Here is a 7,251-nt window from a genome sequence, read left to right on the forward strand (position 1 = left end):
TTTAATAAGGCTATTCAACAAAACAAATAATAATAATAAAGTTGTTTGATCTGCGTCGAATATATAGGTACATTATAAAAGGCGTATATATAGACAATTCGATTTAGTCATTTTATAAAAATAAATAGTAAATTTTCTTCTGTTTTCTTTTCTTTCTATCACATGTGTTTCAGTTAGTATCGAACGATTAATCTTGTTAATTGATTATATTATAAGTACCTAGGTTTTGGAAAAAGAGATTGAGGTAATATACTAATACAATAATATATCTATCATAATTAGTTCATTCTAACTTGTTCTCGAATAGATTCTTAAATTTAAACTAATTCAAAGTTTTCTCGAAAGAACAAATAAGAATATTATATGGTACTCTCGTAGTGTCCTCATACTATGTATATAATACTCATTGGAAATACAATATTTAAGCTATAATTCTAGTTGAATAAAATAATTATTCGTAATATAATAGAAATATAATTAAAACATTACTCATTGGTCTTTATGATTGAATTTTATAAATTCCATGATTATATTTTATAATTATTATAAGTGTAGATCCATAAACAGTTCTATACTTTCCTTATTAGATTACTAATATAGATTGATTAATAGTATTTAAAATCAACAATAAAAAGCTATTTTTGTTAAGGATCGCACTCAATCGCAATGCGATCGCTTATGTGCATGATCACGTGTATATAGCTAGTATATAGGAGCATTCTACGAGCGCTTTGCTCCCGATTCTGTAGTTGTAGATTCTATGGATAAATTGTACTCTGCTCACACAGTTCTTCTAAGGCAAAGTGTCACAATTTTACCCCCCAAAAAAGCCCATAATTATTTCAGAATTTTGTTTTTTTGTTAATTGAACTTTCTATAATATTAAGATTTATTATATAAGAGCTTAAACAAAATTATAACAAGTCTTACAAATTCGAATTAGCATAAAAATATATATTATTCATTTCATTTTGTATTTCCATCATGATTTTTGTAGTTTGAATATGAGGTCTAGAATTTAGCATACAATTGTAAACGTGAGAACATATCACACCATTGTTTTAAATACCTGGATATATGTTACAGGAAATGAAACCAATTGTGTAAAAATAATTTTAGTTATTCACACCTATTCATGAATATCCCCATTTCTCATTTGATGTAATAGTAAGGTACTGACTGAACGGTTCTTTCGAGCAAGTTATACTATCTATAGAAAGTTTTATATGAAAAAAAGATTTGAAACATGAATAGGTTGATATTTGTATAAGATAAACAAAATAATAATTAAAGAAAAATGAATAAAAGATAATAATATCAAGTTTCTAATTTGCTTATTCATTACAATCGAAAATCTAAGAATAAGGAGATATAAATTACGATTCACTTTGAAACTCAAGTGAAGTTCTTTTTTGAGATCAAACTAATAGTACTAAGTCTAGGTTTTGAAATTGATGTCTATGTCATAGATACATTTTTGTACTGGTACTCGTTGAACTATATGTATTTGAATAAATTTAGTATTTTAAACTCAAGCGTGGCGAGGATCGAGAGCTTGGGGCTGGCCTCCCTATATATTATATTATACTATTGGAATGAAAATAAATATATTATATTAGTACTAGCCTTCGGGGGAAAAAATTTGAAGTCTATGAATTCGTAATATTTCAAAATCACTAACTTAACTTAACACCGAGTGGGCCATATCACCGAATGGGCCACTTCAAAATACACCAAAATCAATGCTTATTGAATATTTTTATTTTAATGATCAATAATTTTTTTAAAAAAGAAATTAATTTGAAATAATAATAAAAATTTAGCATTTTATAAATCTAGCTTTGATATAAAGATTTCTATTATATTTTAGGACAAGTGGAAATTGTTACGATTTTTGTTACAAAAAAACTATTTCTATAATAACTATTATAATAATTTGAATTTTTAATAAATAATTAGGTATCATGTTATTTATATAATTTAATTTTTAATTTTTAATTTTTTAAAAAGTTCTATTGATAAATACAGAAAGTGCACAGTTATATATAAACGAATATTGTATATAAAAATGATGCTCTACTTGGTGATATAGCTCACTTGGTGTTAAACTACGTTATGATAACTAATAAGAAGAAAGAAATTCTACGAATCCTCATTCTGAGAATTCTTTTTCCCGACGGCTGGTTATTAATAGATCTCTCCTATCTGAAATGTTGTATTTTTTGAAAGTAGTTCTAATATATTTTTTGGAATTTAATTTTTTTACAATGTAATGTTTCTATTTCTCTTATTTGACTTCCAATTGTAGTAAAATTTGCTGTATATATTTTAATTGTTTTATTATTGATTAAAAGGAGAAGATTGGAGAGATGCGTTATATTAACTCATTTTAGTTTTCAAAATTTATTCGATTTGATCTTTAGAACTCTATGATGATATCATTTCAAGAGAATTATACTCATTCTAAAATAGTCACTTATCATATTGTATAACGTAATTTATCATCAAATAAATTAGATCACCAAATAGATTGCTTGAAAATACACAAAAATTAGTTATTTATAAATATTCCTTCCTATCTTAAGAACTAACTATTAATTTTGAAAAGTGAAAGAATATGCAATAATAATAAAAATTTGGCTTTTTTATTAATACCAAAAAGTATTCTTATGATAACTCTTATGTTAATTTGAAATTTTGAAAAGGGATTGGATTTCTGTAATATTCTAGTGATTAAATTTTATATCTATAATTTTTAAAAAATTCCATAAATTAATAAATAAAGTGTATGGTTATGACGTGCTTTATTAGTACATATATTATTATATCAATATATATAATAATATAGTATACTACCCCGTAGCGTAGCTTATATAACAAAAACTCATAAGTAGTATAATTTCTCTAAGTAATAATAAGATAGCTTTTATAACCTTATAATATATACCTATCAATTGATAATAAATTCTAAGGAATATAATCTTTTTCAATTTAATACTTTTTTTGATTAAGGAAAATCAAAGGAATCTCTTTCTGACTATTAGTTATCATAATATCACAGGGAATCTTCGAATATTAAATCCTTATAATAACCTATCGATTTATAATTTCAAAAACTGTTATAAAGATTTATTAAATATTTGCTTTTCTTTATTCTGAATATTAATTTTATAAAATCATTTCAAAGAAACTATATATTATTATTAAAAATATTTACAAAAGTAATATAATAAACTCAGATTATATATAGGACGTATATAAAGTGAATATACAATAATTATATATATTCATTAGTATTCCTTTTGAAGCTTTCTTTTTAAATTGAATAATCAATAAATCATTTCTGAAACAAATTATTAATAATTTTAAAAAGTAAATATCTTATTATATCTTATTATATATTATTATAATAATTATTTCAGAATCGACATAAAATATAAATAATAGAAACAAAAACTAAATAAACAAAAGATTACAACAAAAATAGAAAAAAGTATAAATTGCTTTTTCAGTATTTATTTAAATGATCAAGAATTCGAATTTTTGAAGGATTTATTATAGAGTTTATTTCTATACTATATATCTCTAGTTATAATTATATTTATTATTGAATTATTAAGTTTATTAAAACTAATATAAAATCAAAAAATATAGAATATAATATGATACTTCTAAATATTATATATACCCCTATTATTCAAATAATATCTATAATTCATTCTATCTTCTACCACTTTAATTTTAGAATTAAATTTTCTATCATCTATATCAATTATATATCAAGTGATAATATCCTTTTATAATTCAGTAAGTTTCCATTATATTAACTAAATCTCAATTAAAGAAGGTGTTCTATTTATTCTTCAAATTAATATTATATAAATAGTATTATATAACTTAACAATCTTTCTAAAGCACATTTTTTTGTTTTATTAAATAACCTTAATAACTAAGAATATTTGAGCTTTTTTATGAATTAATTATATTAGATTAATTGATATTTTATATATTATAATTAAATAATAAGAATTAAGGTAAAAGTATTTAATAGGTATATGTTATAGGGTTATAAAAGCTGTTTTATTACTATTTGAAGAAACTATATTATTTATATTTCTTTTAATCTGAAGAAATTAGTAATATTTTTATTACTTATATATTGTAATTATTCTAATATAACTTTATTTATATAATTAAATTTTTCTTTTAAAAAATGGTATTATTTAAATAAATATTATTTATATTATCAATTATAAATAAAGTATATATATTTCATTAAAATATAAATCTTGTTTTTATATTATTTTAGTGGTATAATAATATATATAGATTGCAGTGATAAGTTTATAACAATATAGAAAACAAAAACTATAAAGAAAACAAGAAAACAAAATTGTATTTATTTGATATTATATTCTTTAATATAGATAATAAATATATTTGCTATTAAAAAGGAGAAAAAATCAATAAGAAAATAAGAATATGTAAAATCTTAATTATAGAAATCTATGTTGATAATATATAGAGATTAGTTTTATATAAATTGAGTCTTGTATTATAATATTATATAATAAAAAAGATATAATGAAATATCCAAATTATTATAATTAGCATTACAAATATATTATAGAGTTTATTTCTATTTAAAGATATTTGCCCTAAAAAGCTTATAACTCTCCATATCTATTACAACTACATAGTTTTTAAAATTATATAAATTCGTTACCTCAAATAGCTCTTTTTTTATAGCTATATTAATATTAATTTCAGAAAGTATTACAACTATAAAATATTTATTTTGAAGAATATAATATACATTACCAGTCCAGACCTTTGTATTCTTCTTATACTTAAATATTACCTTAAGTATCAGATCCTAGATAGTTTGGTTTTTAATAACCAAAAAGTCCAACAAAACCTATAAATCTATAATACATCTCTTATCCCCCTAACCCTTATTCACTTCGACTATAATCTCCTTTATTTCAATCCTCACTTTTACAATAACCATAAAAAGTTGTTCTATATCCTCTGATAACTAATATAATATTCAGATAATCATATTATTGAAGCGAATTATACTAACTATAATCCTACCTAAAGCAACCAGCTTTACTACATCCTTTCCTTAATCAATAAGCATTTTACAAATGCGTCAACAGATTTAATAGAAGTATCCAATACAATGCATTTATTCTCACTATATTACACAATCTTTTCCTACAAACTAAATTCTTTGAAATTTCCTTTCTGCTTTGGTATCGCAAAGATCTCCCGATTGACTAATCTCTTGAATGACCTGTTGCCATCGGGATCATCTCCTATGCCCTTGCTGCGTGTTCTGTTGACTGGTGTTGAACTTCTGGCGTCTCTATCTTTGCCATCATCTTCTTTTCCTAAAAACCGTCCCCATGTTCGTTAGTTCTGTGGTATGCCAGGTGTGTGCCACCCCCTGTAGACAGTTAGGGAAAACCTTAATAACTGCGGCATTACTATCCGTTAAGACAAGGTATTTAAGACAAAATGAAAAGGTATATATCAATATATATAATCAACTTTCCTATAATTATTACACTAACATTGTATACATTTTCTTCAAAAGAATCAAAATAGTCAACTTCCTTTGTTTTTAATAAGGATTAACAGGCTACCTGTATTATATATTATAATTTCATTAATATTATAAATAAACTATATAAATACATTTACTGTGTAATTACTACTAATATTTGCTTTAATTAACATGATTCATCACCGAGTAGATCATATCATCAAATAGATCACTTCAAAATCATACCAAAATTAATCTTTTCTTAATATTCATATTTTCATAATTAATCAATATTTATAAATAAGAAAAATTTATATAATCGAAAATTATAAATATTTTGATTATATTCTAAAAACAATTGAATTTGTCACGGTTTCTATTATAAAAACACTATTTTTATAATAACTATTATATAAAGTCTGATTTCTAATAATTAATCAGAAATCTTTATTATTTATATAGATAATAATAATATTTAGAAAAAAAAGTTAACTTATATTAATAGATAAAGAAAGTATACAATTACATACAAACGAATTTTATATATAAACTGAGTGATTGATCCATTCAATGATATAATCCATTTGGTAATAAATCACGTTATATTAATATAAAAGCTATATTATTGAATTATTTAATTGTACTAGTTTATAATAAAATAACTCTCAATTAATTATGATTATTTATTCTTTATTATTAGAAATATCTTTTTTCCCAAATAATGGTTTTATATTATATTTCTTATATTTATTATAAAGTGATTATATTTTTATAAAACTAGAAGTACTATTATCATTTATTTGATACTTATAATCAAAGCCTATAAATTGAAGACTACTTGTTTTTAATATATCTTTTTAAGGATTATAACATTATTAAATTATTAAGAAAGAATTTTATTTATAATTATATATCTTATTAATATAATTGTTTATATAGAATGAATTAGAAAGCTTTGGGCTTATTGATTTATAAAATGTTATATAGAGTTAAGAATATATTTTAAATATATTTTGAATATATTTATAATCTTCAAAAAGTTTTTTATAAAGATCCTATATTTACTTGAAACTAGTTCTAATTTATATCAAATATATAAATAATAAAACTAACTTTATAATAAGTATTTTAAATATTAATATGATTATTATTGATATTGAAAAATATAGCGAAAATAAAGCTATATAATTAGATAATTAAAAATAAGTAATAGCAATTATATATAATAATAATAAAAGGAATATTATACCTCTATTTCTAATAATTCAAGAATAGGTATACTTTTCTAATTAATATACAGAAATTAATCTTTTTATAGATTAGATTATTAAATCTATAAGTAATAAATAAACAAATAATAAAATGGAATTAGAATAATTGAAATATTTCAATAAATATATAAGAAATCGAATTAAAAGCAAATATAGAATACTAATATTAAATAGATATAAGAGTTATAATCAATACTATTCTAGAACTATTATAAGGAGAATAATATTAAATATATATATTTATTATAATATTCAAGTTATTGAATCTAGTCTTTCGATATTAAGTACTTTGATATCTTAAAATAAGAGTATAATATATATATTAAAAGATTTATAAGAATATAAATTAATTATATCTCAAAAATCGAATTCTTTGTAGTTTTCAAAGTTAAATATTAATAATCAATTATGAATCAGAATATGAGATTA

The sequence above is a fragment of the Botrytis fragariae genome (genome assembly GCF_013461495.1).
Source record: "Botrytis fragariae strain BVB16 chromosome Unknown tig00000061, whole genome shotgun sequence".
NCBI lineage: Eukaryota > Fungi > Ascomycota > Leotiomycetes > Helotiales > Sclerotiniaceae > Botrytis > Botrytis fragariae.